The sequence below is a fragment of the Choloepus didactylus genome, chromosome 2, assembly GCF_015220235.1.
Source record: "Choloepus didactylus isolate mChoDid1 chromosome 2, mChoDid1.pri, whole genome shotgun sequence".
Lineage (NCBI taxonomy): Eukaryota > Metazoa > Chordata > Mammalia > Pilosa > Megalonychidae > Choloepus > Choloepus didactylus.
Window position 1 is genome coordinate 246,322,263 of NC_051308.1, and position 21,747 is coordinate 246,344,009.

The window sequence follows — 21,747 nt, forward strand, 5'->3', positions numbered from 1 at the left end:
CAAGGAAGGCCACATGGCGCTGGGGGCTGTTTTCTCGAGGTGATTATCCTCAGGCACGCTTTTTTGCTGTTTTCAGCTATTTAAATAGCCTGGTGATAGCAACCAGCCTACCTGTGCAGGCAGCGGTTTGGGTTCTCAGAAGGAGAGGGTGAGGGTATTCGCACAGCCCGGGATTTCTAGAGAAGAGAATCAAAGCCCTGAGGAAGCTTCACGCGGCACGGAAACCACGATCCACACTTCCCACGTGTCCAGACCGAGAGGCAGGGCATTTTGGACCCCGTGTCCAGCTGGTGAAAGGGGCACCAGCGGAGTCCTGCCCGCCGGCCAGGGCTGGGAACAGGGCGTGGAGGGCTCACAACCCAGCTGCCAGCCGAGCCTCCCTACTGCACCCCGGCCCACCCACATCCCTGGCCCCCTCCCGGTGGCAGCCCGTGCTCCGGCGGCCTCTGTCAGTGCATTTGTTCACTCACAACCACACCTCAGGCGGCTGTAGGTGAGCTGCTGGCCCGAGCCTAAGATCCCTGGGGGGCCCAGAAGGTCAGCCCAGAGGCGGGTGGGTGCCCACCAGCCTTCTGTCTGCCCCCCACTCTCAGGGGAGACACAGGGACATCGGCACCTGCCTCTGCCACCAGCTCTGCCTCCCGCTGTGTGGCCAGGCCAAATTGCTCACCCTCTCTGAGCTCTGGACTCTTCCTGGTCAGAACTGCACGACCCCGAAAGTGGTGGTCCCACCCCCACTCACCCCCACCCACCCCTGCCTTCATCTGTTTGATAAGTTAGGGTTCTTCATGAGGTTTGAGTTTGCTAGAAATGTTGGAAAGCCACCCCTCGAGCCTGTCCTCGGAAGGAGGCGGCTGGGGAGGGTCAGCACCCAATGGGACCTTGCTGACCGCACCCATGACCCCCGCTGTGTCCTCCTGGGAGGGTGCCTTCTCCGTCCTGCTCTGCCACCCGTGCCCTGAACAGCAGGAAAGTTCCAGAACTAGCTGCTCCTTCGCAGCCTCCAGCTGCCCCTGTGCCCCCGCGGCCTGCCCTCTGACCCTGGCTGAGCCCCGTCCCCGGTCTGGGCCCTCCCTCTGCCGCTCCCGGCTCTGCCAGGTCGGGGCAGGGACCCCACAGATTCCACGGGCTCTGCCAGGCTGGGACCAAGGCGCCCCTCAGCCGGCTGCTCTGGGGGCCCTCCCTCGGCTGGCACCCCCTGTAAAACACAGTGGACGGGACCACTCGCCCCGCGGACCCCACCCACCCCAGGGCACGGCCGCCCGCCTGGAGAGCCCACTCCCGGGAGCACCCAAAGGTGCCCAGACGGCTGCGCCTGCAGCACGGCCCCTCGCACGGTGGCATGGCCGCCCTCTCGGCACAGATAAGCCCCTTCAGAAACGAAGGGGAATTTAATTCAGCGCCTGAGTGACAGCAGGAAGATTTATCCCCCGCCAGACAATACGGCTCTGCGGCTTTAATCTCGCCCAGACAATGCGCGGCCGCGGGGCCCTCGGCTCGGGCCTTTCCCACGATGTCGGCTGATTGGCGGGAGCCTCCGCGCTCGCGGGCCCGTCCGTCTGTCTGTCCTCCCGTCTGTCCGGCCGGGAGGAGGAAGCCTGGCTTGCCGTCCCCCAGGCCAAGGGGCCTCACGCCACTGCCTTCCCGCGCCCTCCGGCCAGTGGAGATGGACACCTGTCCACCTGGATGCGTCTCTTGGGGATGGAGCGGCCCTGCCCTCAAGGCCTTGCTCCACAGGCACTGCCCAGGCCCGGCCTGGCATCGGGGACTCCGTGTGGGCAGGTGGCAGCCACCGGCACAGCGTGACGAGCACCTGGGGCAGCTCCTCCCTGGCCAGTGCCCGGCCCTGCTCCCTGCCCCTGCAGGGGTGGCAGCCTCGGTTCGGGGGGCACCTGTCGTCACCTCTCTCCTTCGGGATGGGCCTGCCAAGGGCCGGGATGTGACCCCACTACCTTCAGTCCCCCAGCACCACAGCCCTGAGCTGCCCCGGGGTCCCTGGACATGTGCATCAGTCACGATGCCTGGCGCCCTCCATGCCCCCTCCCCTGGCGCGTCACAGACCCCCTGAACTAACCCCCACCTGCAGAGACGGAAACCTGGGCTTCCCAAAGGGACACGCCCTGCGGCAACAGAGTGAGGACCTCGGTGGCTCACCCAGACGAGAGCTGCTGTGGGGTGCCGGCCCCAAGGCTGTGCCCAGGCAGGGGGCTCTGTGGGGGCGTCCCCGAGCATCAGCAGGGGCTGCAGCCATCGCCACTCAGCCTGACAACCACAGGGCAGGTCGGGTGCTCCCCTCACTTGCTCCTGTGTCCCACGGGGTGGGGTCACCCCCACATCACCACCCGTACAACAGGGACCCCCTCCCATCACTGCCCCCCGAGTGGGGCCCCCACCCCAACTGGCCACGAAGGGCTCCAGGAAGCTCGGGTCCAGATCGAGAGGGTGGCCTGGTGCTCCCCCTCCCCACCCCCCTCAACCCCAGCTGGCCCCCCACCCACACCCTGCCTCCCTCAGGCCTGCTCCGGCCCCTGCCCTGCAGCCCCCCGGCCCGTGCCCAGCACCCTCCAAGGGGCTGCGTGCGGAGGACCTCGAGTACCGTGGCACCTGGCAGGGGCCCTGCTTCTCCCCTCACACAGCCACAGGCAGTGGCAGGGCCGTGGTCTACACCCCAAAGCATTACCACGGCCACTGCCATGTTCCAGTAACACACACACGAGCTCCCGGCCGGGAGACATGTGCTCACCAGCTCCTGCGCACCCTCACGGACACGGGGCTCTGCCCCCCACGTCCCTGTCGGGGGGCAAGTTTCCAGGCTCTGAGCAGCTTGCGCCCCCTTGGAGCACATCTGCCCCTGGGGGCTCCAGACCCCACACCCTCGGAAGGTGGTGACCCCCCTCCTGCCGTTCAAAATCTACATCCCCAAAATGCAGAACTGCAAAGGGGTTTGTTCTCACTTGTTACGTGTAAAGCTCGGTTCAAATGGAAATTTCGTCTTTCCTAAGGGTCAGTGGTTTTAAAATCACAGGCGTGAATCAATCAAATGAGGCTTACGACTGATTATTGCATGATTATGACTGAGATGGCTTCTGCCATACGGGGGCGGGGGGTGGTGTCGGAAATGACCGGAGCCCGTCAGCCCCTCGGCCGCCACCGCTGCCTCCCACACCGGCGCACCGGGAACCCGCCTGCCCCCCGAGTCCGGACCCGGCTCCTCCATCCCCGACGGCGTCACTGTCCTCACGTGCCCGGGATGCAGCTGGCACCGCACCGACACTGGCTGAGGCGCCGACTTTTAGTTCACCCAGAACACAGGAGAAAACGGGGTGCCAGCCAGAGGGGGTGCCTGTGGCATTCCTGGGGAGCCCCCTTCACTCGCCAGCTTCGCCCACAGCTGGGGACTGTGCCCCAGAGGCAACAGAAGTGCGAAGGGCCCTCACCCCCCTGCAGACGCGTCCCGTTCGCCAACCCAGACCCCTGGGATTGAGCCTCGGCGGGGCTGACGCACACGGCCATCCGTTTCCCCACCCACAGGGCGGGCAGGCCCGGGGGTCCCAGCCTCCCAGCCGAGGGCACCCAGCCAGAGGGAGCGGAGGGACCTGGGGGAGGGCAGGCTGGGGGTCTCTCTGCGCCCCGGGGCCCCCACAGGCCCTGTGTCCATGTTCCTTAAATAAGCACAACACAGTCGGGAGGGGGCGACCAAGGCAACCACAGGGCTCCTAGGGCTGTCACCCTAAGAAGGGGAACTAGGAGGGGCGCGGGGTGGGCCCGGGGCTGGGGAGCCGTGCCATGGGGGATGGGGAAATGCCCTGTCTTGGCCACAACTGAAGCTGTAGGTAGACGCCTTCACAGCCCTGAGAACCAGGGGTCCTGGAGGCAGAGAAGGGGGAGCCAGCCCAGGAAGGCCCCAGCTTCCCCCCGGCCCGTGCCCCTTCTTGGACCCGTGTGCCCCCTGGGAACCCCCTCTGTCGTGGCTTCCTCACCACCCAGGCCCCAGCCATGCTGGTGGCTCCCCGGTGTGCCCCCCGCTCAGCTCCAGGTGAGAAGCCTTGGCTGCCCACGTCAGCGCCCGGCCCCAGCCTTGCCGGGAAAGGCTCCTGCAGGTGTGCAGACCCTCCCCACCCCACTGGGAGAGGGGTGCAAGGAAAAGGGCCCCCCCAACCCTGGCAACCTGCTCTGCCCTCAGCAGCGCCCATGTCCACAGCTGCGTTCCCTCCGGCCTGGGGGGCACTGTGGAAATGCCGAACGATCTCCAACACCCATTTTTTGGCAGCCCCTGTGCTGACCCCATGCAGGAGAGAACCAGGCCCCTGTTCCTAACAAGCGGGTCAGCGTGTCTCCGAGCCCCGGCTACCTGTGGGGACACTGCCAGGTCTGGGGTGCGAGGAACTCAGCCTGCAACGGTTAGGGACAGTTCCAGAGCACCCCAACAAGAATCGGGGGCATGGGGCCACGCAGAGCCCAGCAGGGGCGCCACCCCCTGACCCAGCCACAGTCATGGGGAGCTGCTTGTGGACCCTCATGCCACCCCCTGCAGGGGGCTTGGCGGCCCGTTGCCCTTTGCCCTCTGCTGGCAAACGCCAAACCAGTCCTCCAGCCGCAGCAGCTCGGGGGCCAGCGCCAAGGGCTCAGGGCCGGGGAGGTGGGCATCGGGAACCGAGTCCCACCCCTGCCCCCCGTGCGGACCCCAGGCTGGCCTGCATTTGCAGGGGTCGGAACTCCAGGGCCACAAGTCACACGCTCGGCCACAGTCCCAGCCCCTGCTTGTGGCCACGTCTCTGGCATTACTCCCACCCCGGGGTCTCTGGCACAGTGACCCCGACCCCACAGCAGAGAGCCTCCGGCCTGCTGGGGAACACGGGGCCGGGAGGGTCCCCCGCCTCACCGCCACGCTGAGTGCAATTTGCCAGGTCCCGGGTGGGGAGGGGGTGGGGTGGGCATGGGGGGCCATGGCGCCCACCCTCCACGCACCCGCTAGCTGGGGGAGACCTGGGGCACGGTTCACACACTGCCTGGTGACTGCTGCCCCAGGAGGCCACCCCCCAGCCCTGGGGTCCGGACCCCCAGCTCCTGCCGGCCGAAACCCCTCCGACACGGTCCCATAGAAGCCACAGCTGCGCACCATCTCTGAGCCGTCTTCCTGCTGGGTCTGGGGTCCCCTCTGAGCCGGAGGCACCTCTTTCTTGCAGACTAAGGGAGCTGTGGATTTCTCTCTGCACAAAAGCCTCCTTTCAGATCACCTGTGCGGAGCTGGGGACCCCTGCTCAGGTGCCCGCGGCCTGAGGCCCAGCCGCCCCCAGACACCAAGAACTGGAGCCAGAGTGGCCAGCGAGCCCCTCGGCCAGGGCGGCTCCTTCCAGCCACCAGGGGGTCACAGGGCCCGGGGCAGAGTGACCCCAGCTGGGGCCTGGGAAGGAGCCTGGGGCTGAGCGGGGACCCTGCCCCCAGGACGGGAGGGGGCGGCCCGCGAGGGGCTGCAGAGAACCCCCTCCTCGGAGATGATGCCTGGGCAGAGGCTCTGCCTGCAGATGGTACCGGGCGGGGGTTTTGGGTGGCTGCTCCAGGGCAGTCTCAGCCACAGCGTCCTTGGCTCCCCAGCCTCAGCCCTGACCTCCCCCAGGGCGTCCACAAGGGACTGAGCTAGGGCACCGCTGGCTCCCAGCACCCCCTGCTCCCAGCACCCCCTGCTCACCAGCACCCCTGCTCCTGCACCGATGGCTGCCAGTACCCCCTGCTCCCCAGTATCCCCTGCTCCCAGCACCCCTGCTCCCCAGTATTCCCTGCTCCCAGCACCCCTGCTCCCCAGTATCCCCTGCTCCCAGCACCCCTGTGGTGGGGGAGGGGGCTTCTCAGGCCTCAGGACACAGAGGGAGCCCGGGTGGCAGGGAGAGGGGAGAGTGGCACCGGCGTCAGGTAAGACCCCCAAGGGGGGCCCTGAGCCAGGCTCTGCGGGTGGTGAGGGCCCCCAGGGCGGGACGGTGAGTGTTCCAGAACCTTCCTGTTGTGGCACAGACGCAGCGCTGGCTTCTAGGAAAGGGCTGGCTCCTGACCCGAGACCCCACTCAGGCACGAGAGAGCAGCCTTGCTGCTGAGACGGGGGTGACGGACGATGGCCCCCCGACACGCCGCCGCGTATGAGGTGCCACGGAGCCCTGTGGGGATATGCCACTCAAGACCCTGTGTGTCCGGCCCATCACGTCCAGGAGACAGACCCGGAGGGTGCGGGGGGCTGCCCAGACCACACGTGAATGCACCACTCACTGGGGCCGGACTCCACGCTGGCCTCCTCCCTGGGCTTGCCCACCTGGGCACAGGGGAGGCCTCGATCCGTCCTCCACGAGCACTTCCGAGGGGTGCAGAGCTCAGGGGATGTGGGAGCCATGAGGAAGTCAGAGCCGTGGGCCTTGAGAGGAAGGGGCTGGGGGGCGGGGATGGGACCCCCGAAGCTCCTCAAGCCAAGACCCGCGGGTGGACAGGTCCGGGCAGTCGGCCACGGTGGGCCTCAGTGCAGAGGGAACTGGGCTGCTCTGGGCAGGGCCACCTGTGTGCCCCACGAGTGCCACCAGGGAAGCCAAGAGGCAGCACCGACCCCGCCGAGCCCAGGCAACCAGCCGCCCCCACCTCCAGGGGAGGAAGGGAGAAGCCACTCACCTGTCTGCCCTGCTCAGAGACACGGCTGCCCGTTCCAGAGGCTTCCGGGAACCCACCTGGCCTGCGAGACTTCCCAGGAGCAAGGACGGAGCTCCTGATGCCCCTGCACACCTTCCTACGTCAGGTCGGACCGACGAGGCCAGACCCCTGCGGCCGCGAGCAGGGGGCTCCCGTGCCCCCAAAAGAGGAAGACGGCGGGCGAGAGGGGAAGCACGGCCCCGTGGAGTGGTTTCCAGCCTCCGGACGAGGTGTGGGTTCTGCACACACGCCCCACTGCCCCACCTCGGTGTCCTCGTTTCTTCCCGGAGTGCGTCCCCACTTGGCCAGGGAGAGCCTGGAAAAGGGGAAGCAGCAGGGAGGCCCCTGGAGACCCCCTCACTGGGAGACGTGGGGACGAGGAGGAGGCCTGGGGGTTGGGCTGGGAGATTGGGGACCCCTGGCCGGGCAGGCAGGGAGCCAGGAGGGGCAGAGGACAGAGGTGGGGGCTCATTTCCTCCCTCGGGGGGCTGTGGGCTCCCCTGGGTCAGTTCATCTAAGCACAGGGTCCTCTCCACACCCGGATGGACAGGCACCAGGGCAAATGGAGACAGACAGACGGACCACCCTACACAGCGGGGAAGGCGGCTGAGAGCAGAGGCCACAGAGCCATCTGTAGAGCAGGAAGGGAATGAAAGAGAAGGAGGGGGACAGAGGGAGACAGAGGGAGGGAGGGAGGGAGCATGCAGGGCCCCCTCGGCCTGTGCTCAGGCCCCCCTGAGCCCCCCAGCAGTTGTCATAAAATCCCAAAGTGTGGGGATCAGGGGCAGTGATTCTCACATAGTGGCAGCAGAAGGAGCCAGGGGACCACAAGGCAGCTGACATGTGACAGCCGACATGCTGACACCCCTCGGCACACCCTGAGTGGTGGGTGCACCCCACAAGCCACCCTGACCCCACAGAGTCCCCCTCACACTGACCCCGGTTCTCCCAGAGCTCTACCCTCCTGACCTCAGCCCAAGGTCGCCCCGTGGCACACACTGGACGACCAGCGCCCCCAGGCCCTGCACCCCCAGGCCCTGCACCCCCAGGCCCTGCACCCCCAGGCCTTGCACCCCCAGCACCCACATCCCCAGGCCCTGTGCCCCCAGGCCACGCCCAGGTCCTGCCTGCTGACTCGGAACCAGAGCTGCAACCTAAGGAGCAGAATGGCTGTGGGGTCACCCCCAACTGGAACCCAGGCTCAGACCCCTCAGCTCCTCACACCAAATTTGTCCCCAATATCCCTGGGACGTTGCTGTGTCGCTGGAGAGAGAACCGCCCCCTCTGCCTGGGTTCTTTCCCTTGGGGTGTCAGTCCCCAACCTAGGGGGCTGGGAGAGGCTCACACCCCCACACAGGGATGAGACACCGAGGCCCCCCCACGGCTGAGAGTGGAGCCTGTCACCCCCCTCCGCATCACCCCCCCCACACAACCCCTTCCTCTGTGTCACCCCCTCCTCCGCATTCGCCATAAACCCCACGTGGTGAGTCCAGGCCGCTGCTGAGTGGGACCAGCCCTCGATGCCCGGCCCGGACGGGAAGGGGGTGCTGGGGTCACCGTGACCTGGCAGGGTGCCTGGGTGAAGGTGCAGCCATGGGTGGGATCGGCCTGGTGTCCCCTACATTGAGTAGGGACCCCAACTCCTTGTCAGCAATGCCCCCCCAGTGCCACACCTAGGACAAGCCAGGGGCCCTGGAGAGTTGGGGGGCAGCAGAGCTCAGGGCTCTGAGGGGGGTGGGGGTGGGTGGGGAGACCCCACCAGGAATTGCCGGGGAAGCCAGCCTGGAGGGGAGGCCACCACCTCCTCTTCCGCTCGACTGTTCAAACCGGGGGCGCCCCCTTCCCTCACAGCAACCCCCAGACACTCCTCGGAGCCAGGGCTGAGCCTGGGGGAGGGGCCTGGGGCACAGACGGGTCCCTCGACCCCAGCCCCCAGCCTCCCCCAATGCGGACGCTCCCCTGCAGCAGTGGAAGGGCCCTCAGTGGAGAAGCTGGTCCCAAGGCCCCTCCTGCCAGCCGGGTCGAGGCGGCTCGGCCCCTGTGCTCGGCCACTGGGCAGCTCGGAGGGAAAGCCCCCGGCCCCGGCCCACACGCGGCCCCCACCTCCCTCCTGGCACCGGGCAGGGGCGACGTGGGGCCCACAGGGGCCACCTCGGGTCCAGGCCCACTCCTGGGCTGCGGAAACCACCGAGGCCGTCATGGGGGCTGGAAAAGTCTCCCTGTCGGTCCCGGCCCTGGGAGCCGGCCTGGGGGGTGCCATCAGCGGGCCCCAGTGAAGGCCGTGACCCCTAGAGCCGAGCCCAGAGGACGCCCGCTGCCCTCCACAAAACGAGTCTGTGGAAAGCAAAAAGCGAAATGCCTGTCGCTCGCACTGTGAGAGCCACCCTGGGGCACCTGTTCTCAGGGGCGCAGGGGAAGTGACCCCCACACTCCACAGAGAGGCTTCACCTGCTGCCCTCGGATGAGCACAATGGCGACACCCGGGGAAGGGGGTGTGGGTCCCAGCACGGCAGAGAGACCCCGCCTCCCTGCCGGACGGCGCGGCTGAACGGCGCACAGATTTACTTTGAAGTCCCCTCCGTTCTGAGGATTCCGCGTCCCACTCTGGGGGGCTCAGGAGCTACGTGGAGGCCGCGAGGAGCTGGGGGTCACAGGTCCCCCATCCCTGCCGGGCCTCGGGCCCCACGGCCCCGGAGGTGAACCTCCCCCTCCCTCGGCCGGGCTCTGCGCCTGCAGCCCCCACCCCCCCCAGGTGCGTTTCTGGGTCACCAGCAGCCACAGACCACGTGCCCCAGGCCCGGTCACCGGCGGCATCGCCACTTCTGCCTGACAGTTCCCGAAACGCAGCAGCTGACCACAGCAGCACACGGGGCCACGCTCCCCGGCGGCTTTTAACAACCCCCCAAAGTCCGGGGAAACTTGCCAAAAACTCCCTCCCTCCCCGTCTCGCTTTCTCTTTGCTGAGACTGGTGGGGGTGCGGGAGGCCTGGCCCCACAAAGCCCACCTGCACCTTCCGGATCCTTCCTGCGCTTTGGGGCCAGTCTCAGCCAGAACCCAGGTGGGAGCCAGTGTTTGCCCGGTACTTCGACGGGCCAACCCGCCTGTCCTCCCAGCTGCGGACGTCTCCAGAAGGCCAGCCAACCTCCCCTGTCTGCCCAGCTCTCGCCCCTCTCCCAGGCCTGCTTCTCTCTCCTCACCCACTCACCAGCGCGAGTCAGAGGGACAACGCAGAGAAGCCCCGGGCCGCGGAGACCTCACCCTGTGCCCTTGCCAGCCCGGAGATGTGTGGGCTCTCGACGCCCGCCCTGCCACACCCCACATCGTTCAAGGGCCCCGAGGCCTGGGAGCACGAATTAATCCATCCAAGAGTGTGGACTCTTGGCGGGGGAGGCGGTGCCTCTGGAAACGGGGTGTTGGGCAGCATCTGGGATAGCCTCGGCCAGTGGGTTAGCCTGGGCTCTGCTGTGGTGCCGGGGTGGGGAGCAGTGGGGAGCAGGCGAGAAGTCCCTGCCCCAGCCGGGCCCCCAGGATGTGTCCTGACTCTTCAGGACATGGGAGCAGCCCTGGGAGGTGGGGAACCACCTCCCCAGAGTCCCAGCAGAGCCCTCGGCTGAAGTCCCCACAATGGCAGCCCTCAACTTTGCCCGTCAGTCTCAATGATGCCAGGGGGCACTGCAGCCGCGGTCCTTGGCAGTCGTTCCTGGTTTGGGAGTTTTAGCCTTGAGACATCCTGGCCCCCTTGAGAGAAAGGGGGACGGCGCTGGTCCCCACTGGGGCGTAGCGGGGCTGGGGCTGTCCCGGGGTCCCCTGAGACCCAGACAGAGCCCCTGGCAGTAGGAGACCTCACACTGGGTGCAGCAGCTCGGGGTTCATCCAGAACCATCTGCAGGAGAGCTGGGAAGCCTGGGGGAGGGTTTCCATCCGCACGTTTCCCACTCACCAATCGGACGAGGCTTCGTTTCCCAAAGTGACAAAGTCCCCCCAACCGGGTGACTTCCAACCACGGGCACAGCTGCTCTCCCAGCTCGGGGGCCAGAGCCCGGAATGGGGGGGGCACCCCGGAACCCGCAGGGAGGCTCCATCCTCACCGTTTGGCCTCTGGCGGTGGCACCTTCCTTGGGATTCCCAGATCACAGTGGCTTTACCCAGCCACCCCTCCATCTTCCCATGGCCTCCTCTGTCTGTATATGTCTGTCTATCCATCTTTGTGCCCAAATCCTCTTTCTTATAAAGACCCTGCCTTGGATCAGGCCCCTCATCTTAGCAAACTGCCCTATTCCCGAGTAAGTTCAGGGTAAGTTCCCATCCCCCGGACCGGGGGCCGGGCTTGATCCCGTCTTTAGGGAGGATGAGAGTCGGCCCCCAACAGGCGGTGACTGCGTGGACTTGAAGCAAATAAGAAAACGGAACGTTTGGCCACCGAGGTGCAGAAACAAGCCCTGGAGGAGGCCCCCCAGCCCGCCGACCATGTCCCCCACCGAGCGCCCTGGGCGAGCGGTCGCCAGGCCCTCGCTCCCTGGAACAGGTGTGGTGGCTGCTGGGCCTGGGGGCCGCGGGGAAGGGGCTCTGAGGGCAGCGGGCACAGCCTTCGGGGGCTCAGCCCACCTGGACCTCCAGCCCTGCTCCAGGCAGACGACCCTGGAGGGCTCACCCCGCCTCATCACTCAGCCTCGGGGTGACCCTGGGACAGCCACAGGTGCGCCCCGTAAGGAGTCTGCACCTCGCAGCCGCGTTGGGAGGACCCAGGGAGGGGCCACTGCCCGTCTGTAGCCAGCTCTGCCCGATCCTTAGTCCTCAGTCGGTGTAGGGGTCTCCCGGCCCAGCCCCCTGAAGCACCCCCACCCCCAGCCCGGGACTCTCTCGCCCTCTTTTCCTGACAGTTCCGAGAACCCACCGCCGTTCCGTCTTGACGGTGGGGTCGTCTCCCTGCGGGAAGGTGGCCCTCAGATCAGGGTCCTTCTTTCCCATCCTGGTCCCAGCTGCAATTCGGGGCTCCCACGTGGCCTCCCTGAGCCCCCAGGCCCGGCCATGCCCTGTGGGGGCAATGCCCTCCCTCCTCTGGGGCTGGGGGCCAGCGGGGCAGGTGCTCGGAGGGTTTGCTGGGGCCCCCAGGCCCTCCGCACCCACCTCCTCCCAACTCCCGGATGGACCCTCCACCTCCTGAAGTTCCCCGGATGACAAGGGAAGCCCGGGAGGAGGCGATCTGGAGGGAGGCACCACAGGCCTCAGGGCACAGCGTCCAGCACTGAGAACCGTGGCACAAGCCTGGCATCCCCGCGCGGTGGTCTCTGGGACCCTCTCCAGCATGTCTGTGCTGAGTGGATGGTCCAGGAAAGCCGGCTTGACCCTAAGGGACTTAAGCTTTCTGGGGAGCGATGGGGCAGAATGCTGACCTCACTTTTTGTAAACTTTCCTCCTCTTCCTCCCCAGTGTCCTCGGAGCATCTGGGCATCAGAAGGGCACAGAGCTCCGTCCTGTGCCAGAGCAGGAGCTCACGGGGGACATCCCCAGCTACAGAGTTTCCAGGCAGCCTTCACCTTCTTCCCCACGGCCAACCCCTGCAGTGCAAAAGGGCCGAGACGAGCTCACGCCTGCTCCACAGGGCCCTGGGACGAAGACAGGCTCCCTGCTCTGCCCGCCCCGGAACGCCCGGCCACACCGAGCACCCCATTTCCGGACGCCTCCTACACTGCCCTGGCATGTAGGGAGCGGCGCTGGGTACCTGCCTCCTCCTCGCTTCCCAGCTCACCACAGACGAGGGGGACGGACGCCCACCAAGCAACCCAGGGGGCCTCCGAAGCCGGTCCTGAAGGCTCTGCCACAAGCTGCCCGAATGGCTGGGAGCCGAGGGTCTCGAGCCCCACGATTCGGCACGAACATCTGCCACCACTTCAGGAGACACAGTCGGATGCTTGCTCGTTGGGGGTCAGAGCCGTGAGAGATGACATCACCCACTTCTGATTTAAGATCCGGGGGCAGCAGCCGGGGTTCAAAGGCAGGGAGCTGGGGTGCTGACGGGAGGCGGCCCGCGGCCTCGGAGGAGGGGGGCAGCCTGGCCACGCCCCTGGGGTCCTGGGCCCAGGCTGGAGGGTGGGCACCGTGGGGCGTGGGGTGCACAGTGGTCTGCCCCTCAGTGAGGTGAGCCCCATTAGAGGAGCACAAGGAGACTTGCCCACCTTCTCTGGTGGAAAATGGCCCCTTGTCCTGGAGGGGCTCCCCCTGTTAAGTGGGACGCCACGCAGGACCCAGCTCGGCAGACCCGCCGGGGGATCGCAGGAGCTCCAAAAAGTGAGTGACAGGCTGTAGACCCCACCGGCCCGGGTGCACACATGCAGCTCACCCCACAGTGAGGATGGGTGCCGGGGCCTCGCGATTCATTGCCACGAGAAGCAGCTTGGCAACCCTGGGGGAGCGCCACCCCCGCTGGCACAGCCGGGGCCCCTGTGGACCCCACAACGTGCTGCCCAGGGACCAGATCCCGAGGACGGCCACAGCAGGCCTGGCTTCCGCCAAGCCTGGAAGTGCACCTGTGACATCTTCCTCGGTTCCCGCAGGGACCTGAGGGGTGGGAGCCGCTAATAAACCCTGCCACGAACAAGGCCACCAGGGCCCAGAGTGACCTCACAAGGGCACCAAGGCTGGGGTCTGGGGTCTGGTCCAGGCCCACCCGGAGCCAGGTCTGGATCTTCACTGTCTGTCCCTTTCAGGGTGGCTGGCCACTTCCTGCATCCGGAGCTCGCTTTGCCTTCGGGTGGCTGTCTAATTCGGGGGGAGTTTGTATCTCATTTGCTGTCCGTCTGTCAGCAAAAGGAGGACTGGACCAGAGCTTCTTAGGGGTCTGGGTGAGACAGTGGGGTCGCCCCATAAGCAGTCACTGAGTGAGTGCATGAATGAATGAATGAATGAATGAATGAGGTGCTCTTGAGCACTGGACGTGGTCCTTTGCATCACCCTACCCTCCGGCCTCAGGGTGCTGGGGCAGAGTCAGCGTGTGCTGCGTCCCTATTTTCACGAAATCACCAGAAATGGGGTGGCGGGGTGGGGAGAGCCTGGAGCAGATGCAATAAGAAGTGCCAGGCAGGGGGGTCCCTCCTGCTGCCCCCGGGGCTGGGTGCCCTGCCCACGAGCCACCTGGAGAAAGGGGCGTCTGGCCCCACTTCTGGCCCAGGTACAGCTCTGTTTAAATTTGGAAATCTGTCAGATTAAAGGGAAGATGGAACAATATGCAGTTTTGGGGGGCCTGGGATGTCTCGATGGGGTTTTGTTTTTCCTGCACAGGAACACGGACAGGCTGCTGGACTCCAAGCATTTTCCAGCCCCTTCCGCCACCCTCCAGCTCCCAGATGACGAGGGGCCTGCCCCTGGGGCAGCCCCCTGGAAGACAGCTTCGGTGTGAAAGACCCAAGCCCAGGGTGGGGGGGTCCCAGGGGATCCCCACTTTCAGAGAACAAGGCTCAGCCTCTGCTCTTGGCTGGGTTGCCAGCATGCAGGCTGGGGACACTGACAGTGGTGGGGTCTGCACACGTCTCCCCAGGCCGGCCAGGGGTGCTGGCGCAGGCCCCACCTCCATCCACCCACCACGGGGCCACAGCGGTGAAATTGAGGGGGGCCCAGGCCGCTCCAGGAAACACCTGCACCCCATGAACCAAGCAGGAAGAGGGCAGCCCTGTGTCCTGAACTGGAACTTGACCACACACCAGTGGGGACCTGCTGGGAAAATCGAGGGGCATCTGGAGATGGCCCCTGCCCCATGTCCCAGCGCTAACGAGTGTTCCCCTGGGGTGACCCTGTGCAGGAAACAGTCCGGAGACTTGCAGCCAGCGGGACAGCATCGCCAACCACACATCCATGTCTTCTTGACAGAAACGTCCTGGCATCTATTGTCACCCAGAGAAAAGGGGGGTGTGCAAGTGTGGGAGTGGGGTGCAGGAGGGAGCCGTGTAAGTGCATGCATTCCCTGCTCCCCTCCCCAACAGAGGCCCGGTTTTAATCACACACATAAGAACCCCAAGAGAGAAAGGTTGTTTGGGCTTTTCTGTTGTTTTCTAGATTATTCTCAGCGACTCGGGCCCCCAGCTCCCTAATTTAATGCAACACGGACTACGAGGCCAGGCCTTCCATCTCTTCCACAAGGAGATTTTTTAGCCAAACAGAACTCCCGTGTGTACACACCGCACCGAGCGACGTGCCACGGGGTCAGCCGGCTGGAGCGGTGGAGGGAATGTATAAAATAGACTATCATGTTAAAAGTTTAAACCTCATAAATCGCTGCCGCCACGCTGCTGCCTGGCTTTAGAAGGTGAGAGAAACAACATGACGGAGTGAAATGAGGAAAGCACAGGGAGCGCAGAGTGAAGGGCAAAGAGCAGGGGCGTCGTGGGGGCCGGGGGGGACGGGGGGGACAGCTCGCCGAGAAAGTTGGTCTAATCTCCACGCGACTGCAGACAGGGGCTCCAGCTCCAGGAAATGGATTTGTCGATAACCAGAGACTTGTTTCCCAAAGACATCTCAAGGTTGTTTAAAAAAAAAAATTAGAAATGAAAATGGCATCGGCAACGGCACCAGCGATAGAAAAATTATTAGCGGAAAAAAAATAAAAAGCGATCACGACACCTGTGAGGGCATTTTGTGACTCCAGGTTTGAGATCTGCAAATGCTGGACTGATTGCGTCTGAGGAAACCGGGGGCATTGGGCACTTTTGTTTAAAAATTCATCTGCAACCCAAAACCCAAAGTTGGCTTAAATCTGCTCCTGTGATCTAAAAATCCCCCCTCCCTGCCCGCCCCACACACAAACCCAAAAAGTGTGAATTTCCTCATTTGGGGCTGAGCTGCCCGCAGAGGACAAGGAAAAGACCCCGTGGCCTGACCCTGTGGCGGGCGGCCCCGCCTGGACGTCCCTGGCTGTGAGTCACGAACGGGCAGCCCCCGGCACATGGGTGGGGTCTGGGGCCCCTTGCCACTGTGGGTTGGAGCCCCCTGGGGAGGGGACCAGTGCGCCAAGGGCCCAAGCCCCACCCCTTTTTTAGGAGAAAACCTCATCTTACACCCTCCACCTCCCAAGGAACGCGCACCTCCAGTTTGTGCAGACTCGTACCCATTTACTCTGGCCTGAGAGTTACGACTTCTTAGACATAGGTTTTCTCTTTCCCTCTCTTTCTAACTCTCTCTCTCTCTCTCCCCCTCTCCCTCTCGTTGGAGGTGAGCGACACCATTCCATGTTTAGATTGTGAAATTCCATCACTTAATTGCTTCACTACTGGAAATTTCAGGAGGGTTCTCATTTTTCGCAGAAATCTCGAGGAGAGGGCACATTTCTTCGGCAGATCTTTTGCCTAATTAACAGCACACTTCATAAAAGAAAAAAAAAACTGGCAAACGCAGGCAGATTCATCCAAGAATCATTCGCCGGGTCCAAAGGGAAGCTGCCATAAAAGAAGAATTTTTAAGAATCCTCACCCAAACAGTCACAAACGGGGGCAGCCTGGCTGGGCCTGGGGTTTCAGCCCAGGGCGGAGGCAGCTTCTGCCCCCTCGCAGACCACCCCTCGTGAGATGACATGGCCCCAGCAGCTCATGGGGGCCCTGGGCCCGGGGCACCAGCTTCCCATGGGCGCTGCTGTGACTCAGTTTCCCCCCGGGGCCTTCTGCTTCGAAGCAGGACCACGGAGAGTCTGGATGAAGATGCCTCCAGCGAGGGCAGCCAGGGAGCGGGCAGCGGGCAGGAGGCCGAGCCAATAGTTCTGGGCTCCGGGAGCTTCCGCTGGAGTTTTCCAGCACGGGGTGTGCAGAGGCAGGTGAGGAGATGGGGGTGCGAGCAGCGGCGGGGAGGGCTGCCTGGCCTGGGAAGGTCAGTGCTCCCTGCACCCTCTGAGGGGAGTACAAGCCACGGGGGTCTTGGCCCCCAGCAGCAGGTCCAGGCCGAAAGGCCACCGGGCCTGGACACTGGCAGGCAGGGGGCCCTGAGGAAGGGCCTCAAGTGGGCAAGCACCCCACGGTTCATACAGCCCCAGGCATGCACGGGCTCACCTCCAGCTGGTCTCAGTTGCCCCACTGGCAGAAAACTCCTAGCCCCTTCAGCCCCGATGTGGATGGAACTGGGGTGAGTGGCTGTAGCATGGCTGGCCCAGCCCACCTTGCATGGAGACCCCAGACACCTGTGCCCAAGGCAGGCTCTGAGGCCCAAGAAATCACGGGAAGGAGGGACCGTGGTCGGGGCAGCCTCAGAGCCCCTGAGAGCTCACGGCCCTCCCCCCTCGACTGCCCTGCTGCGGACACCCCATAAGGACACCTCACTTTACCTCAGGGGGAAGAATTAGCAGGTGGGCAGGATGTGGCCAGCATGAGGGACAGGCAAGCCCGTGCTTGGATTCACCCCAACCCTACAAGCTATGACCACCCATGGGAGCAGGGAAGGCCTGGCTCGGAGAAGAAAGTGGCCTGTGCCCAGAGTCTGCAAACGGTGCCAAGATTCATCTGAGGCCCATCTGAGCCCGAGGCTGGCTCTGTCCGGCAGCGGCCAGTTGTGAGTGCCAATGCAGCACCCCAATTCAGATCTGGGGTGCAATTGCTTCTGGGAAGCTGACACCCCGTCCTTCTGCCCCCGCCAGGCCCCTCCCTCCCTCCTTCCCAGAGAGGTCTGTGCAGCTTTCCACAGGGTTCTACCCAACCCCCCTGGGTGCTCCCCAGTCCCGGAGGGGAGCAAGATGTGGCCGTGCTCTCAGGCCACCGGTGGCCAGGCGAGTTGGTAGCCCTCACAGCCCCCCAGCTGCAGCTGTGGGACACCCTCAGGCCTCACCATCCCACCAGGGCTACAGGCACCTCAGCAACGTCCATTTCTCTGCAAGGCTGCAATCCCAGCCATGTGCCCCCTTTGCCCAATTTCACCTGGACACACGTTCCAGGAGCACTAGGGAGTGCTGGGAACCAGGTCCTGGGGGGCAATTGGCAGTGTCCCCACTTTCACAGCCTGAGATCATCCCCTAAAGAAGATGCACACAATTTGGGGTCCAAGGGGGAGCAGGAGAAAAGGTCACGGATGGCCCAGTGGAAGCCGTCCCAGCTACTGGAAACGCACCCCAAATCCAAAAGCCAGAGGCGGCACCCACAGCAGGACAAGCACGTGGCAACCCAGGCCACCGTCCTCCTGGACAGCCCCACCCAGGGGCCAACAGGACCCCAGCTCCAGCTCGCAAATGGGCATCACAAGTTAGCAGCCCACAGAGGAGAACATAGGAGCAAACCTGGGATTTGGCTGCGGGTTCTCAGATATGGCACCAAACGCATGAGACACAAAAGACTCAACAGATAAATTCAACTTCATCAAAATTGAAAATTGTATGTCAAAGGACATTACTGGGAAAGTGAAAAGACAACCCACGGAATGGGAGATAGTTTCAAACCATATATTAGATAAGAGATTAATATCCCAAATATACAAGGGGCTTTCACAATGTGACAACAAAAAGATAAACAACCTAAGTAGACGCGTAAACAGACGTTTCTCCCAAGGGACTTCTCATTGTCATTCTCCTGATGGCCGATGAGCCCAGGGCACGGGCTCAACAACTTCAGTCATTACGGAAATGCAGATCAAAATCACAGAGAGATGCCACCTCACACCTAAAGGCAACTATTATTTTTTAAAAATGGAATATGACAAGTGTTGGCGAGGACATGGAGAAACTGGAGCCCTTGTTTGTTGTTGGTGGGAATGTAAAACGGTGCAGCTGCTGCAGAGAGCCAAAAGACGGTTTCGCAGAAAGTTAAAATGCAGAATTACCATGTGACCTGGCAATCCACTTCTAGGTATCTACCCAGAGAGCGAAAACAGGGTCTCAGCAGATATTTGTACTCCAATATTTATAGCGGCATTATTCACCGTAGCTAAAGGGTGGAAACCACCCAAGTGTCCGTCAGTAGATGGCTGGATAAGCAAAATGGGGCGTGTCCGCACAATGGAAAATTACTTGGCCGTGAGAACGGATGCAGCTCTCAGACCTGCTGCAACACAGAAGATCCTTGAAAATATTCTGCTCAGGGAAAAAGCAAGGCACGTAAGGACAAACAGTGTACAATGCCTCTTAAAAGAGACGTCTACAAACGGCAAATCCACAAAGACAGAGGGTAGAGGTGAGATTACTGCCAGGGGGTGGCGGGAGGGAAAGGGGAGTTAAAAAAAAAAAGCCACCAGCCCAAAGGAGCCCTTTGGCACCTATCCCCACCCGGGGTCGACAGCCCACTGACCCCAGCATCTGAGACTCACTGAGGCCGCCCACAAGTGGCCAGGTCCAGGAAGGGGACTGCAGAGGGCTCTCGCCAGTCATCCCTTCCCCCCCAGTCCCCTCCTTTTTCTCTAAGTGGGCAGCGGCCCCAGATCCGAGCACCAGCAGATGTGGGCTCGACCGAAATTCCCAAGGGCAAGTGCAAAATGGATTCGGCCTCCCTGGCTCAAATGTCCCGGGCCAGTGGCCTCCACTCTGGGGCTGCACCTCAAATTTCGGCGCGGAAAGCTGCCCGTTTTATCAGCATCCGTGATCGGCACCCCCGGCATTCCACGTGTCCCATGGGGGGCAGATAATCCCACGAAGGGCCTCATGCCAGAGGCCCCGACACTGGAAAGCGCTTTCTCCAGGCGCTGAGTGCTCTCGACCCCGCTGAGCCCTCGCGCGAGGGGCCCCAGGGTTCAGATTGAATGTCCCTTTGAAAGAGGCAGAGGCGGACCCCAGCCCCGCAGCTGGGTCTGTCTGACACCGGATCCAGGGGATCCCAGCCTGTCCTGATGATGCCGGCCCTGCCGAGGGGGGAGGGCCCGGGAGCCCCAGGGCCTGCCAGGGCAGCAGCACCCAACCAGGGGCAGAGGGAAAGGCCTTGCCGTGGCCCCAACAGTTGCCAACACCCTTTGTCCTGCAAGAGCCCGAGGACGACGCAGTTCAGAGCCAGCCGTGCACCACCCCCAGCTCCTCCCACCAGCTCAGGGGCCGCCCAGGCCGAGCAATAGCTCCCCGAACGAACGAGGCCCACTCGCCTGCCAAATGCACCCGGTTCTGAGGCCTGGGCATAAAGTCACCGCAACGGCCCAGAGTTAAACCAGAGTCCAGCTCTCATCCACGTGGCTGGGGAGACAGAGGGCTCTGAGCATGGGGCTGTGCGTATGCATGTGTGTGCGGGCAAGCACGTGAGTGCATATGTCCTTGTGTGTGTGTGCGCATGTGAGAGTGCATGTCTGTGTGCCCGTGTGTGCGTGTGCCCGTGTGTGCACATTATGTTTATGCCTGCAGGTATTGCACGGTGTGCCTATGTGTACATTTGTGTGCGTGCATGTGTGTGCTTGTGCCTGTGTGTATGTGTGTGCATGCATGTGCACGTTTGTGCATGTGTGCACATGTGTGCATGTGTGTTTGTGTCCACGTGTGCGTGTTCCAAGTGCATTTGTGGACTCTGGTTGCAGGTGAGCCCACTACCCTGTGGCTCCAGGTCTGAAGCACGTCCTCGCTGGCTCAGAAGTCAGAGCTCCACCAGGGAACAGGCTGCAAGGAGAACGGCTTCCCCCTTTCAGCTCTGGGACCTGGCACTCCGATAAATAGTGCCCCAGAAGCCTCCAGGCCAAAATTAAGCCAGAGACCCCAAAAGCCCCCTCTGTGGAGGTGGCGCCTGCCCTCATTCCCACGCCGGGCTTCGTGTCGTGGTGCGGTGGGCGTCAGGAAGCAGCGGAGGGTCCGTCCCTCCATCAGAGGCTGCACGGTCCCCTCCCTGTGACTCTCCCCCTCCCGGAAACGTGGTGAGGGGGTGAAACCCTGAACCCACAAGCACTGTCTGCCGAGTCACAGAAGCAGCGTGGCTGCCCCTCGGCCTGACCACCTCCACCGAGGTTTCCTGTTCCAAACCGAGCTGGCGACCCCGACGCGCCCCCCTGGCCCCTTCCCAGGCACTGCCTCCGTGCCCCCACCCCAGGCGTCCATCCCCTCTGCCTCCGTGTTCTGCAAAGAGGGTCTGGCCACCAGAACTGAGGGGAGAAAGCAGTGGACCATGGCCGAAGGGGGCTTGGGCACCCATGGAAGGGGATGTGCTCACCTCCACCAAGCACCCAAGTGCCGGCTCCCCCTGGCAGGGATCTTGGCCTCCCCCAAGCCAGGTCCTTCTGTACAGATGGAGCTGAAGTCCCCACCCCAAGTCCTCGGGGCCTGGAGGGGCAGAGGCGGCATGCAAAGCACACCTGCTTCTCTGACCTGGAGGAACGTCCCTAGCTCTGCAGGGGACACTGGTCACCAGCCCCTGCTCTGTCCTGACACTGCACAGAGAGGGACGCCAGTTGGGGAATCTGGGAGCCAAGCCCCGGGGCAGGGGGGGGGGGGTGATGGGCTTCTGGGACGAGGCCATGGTGGCTGCGGTCAGTGGATGTGTCCCTACCCAGGGCCCTGGTCAGGGACAGAGGATGCATCCTTGGTCCCCTTCAGACCGTGTCCTCAGAGTTGGACAAGTTGGGGTCTGGAGCCTCGGGGTCCCTGCCCACCAGCCCTCCCCTGTCTGCTGCAGTGGGCCTCTGAGCACCTGTCCCAGGTGAGCCAAGGGGATGGAGCTGCACATCCCTTCCCAGCCCGTCCGGGGCCCCGGCCAGGGGTCGTGGGATGGCAAGGATGAGGCGTGTGAAATGTGCAGTGTCCCACGTGATGCTCCCTCAGGAACATCCACCTGCATCTTGGGGGCCCCCCGGCTCGGCCTCCCCAGCTCCAATCCCACCCACTGGCTCCCAGGCCCTTCCCCTCTGGGTCTGGCAGGAAGAGGGGGAAGGCTTGGTCTGGTTTTCCTCCTGTAGAATCTGTGTGGCATCCAGGCCTTCGAGGCAGGAAGGTGCGGCCGTGCTGGCCCTGGGGTGCTGGCCTGGCCCCCACTGGCACCCTCCCCACAGGCACCCCCTCCAGGGTCTCCATGTCCAGGCCGGATCTGCTGCGCCAACCGGCTGTGGTTGTCAGTGTTTCCACAGAGGCTCCCGTCTGCCTCCATCCCCACCCGGGGCTCACGCCCGCTGTCCCTGTCACGTCTCCTCCTGACCCCACATGGGCTCTGGCAGGCGAGGCGCAT

At 63.8% G+C, this 21,747-nt stretch overlaps 1 protein-coding gene across 6 annotated transcripts in view; it reads right to left on the reverse strand.

Annotated features, from left to right (window-relative positions):
• Positions 1–21,747, reverse strand: part of PRDM16 (PR/SET domain 16) — a 346,584-nt gene that overhangs the window by 311,811 nt on the left and 13,026 nt on the right. The window contains exon 1 of one of the 6 annotated variants that reach the window (XM_037828714.1): positions 6,705–7,346. The exons of the other annotated variants lie outside the window; for them this stretch is intronic. The gene's annotated coding sequence lies outside the window, so the exon portion shown is untranslated. Of the gene's footprint in view, positions 1–6,704; positions 7,347–21,747 lie in introns of those variants that run through there. 6 annotated transcript variants of the gene reach the window in all.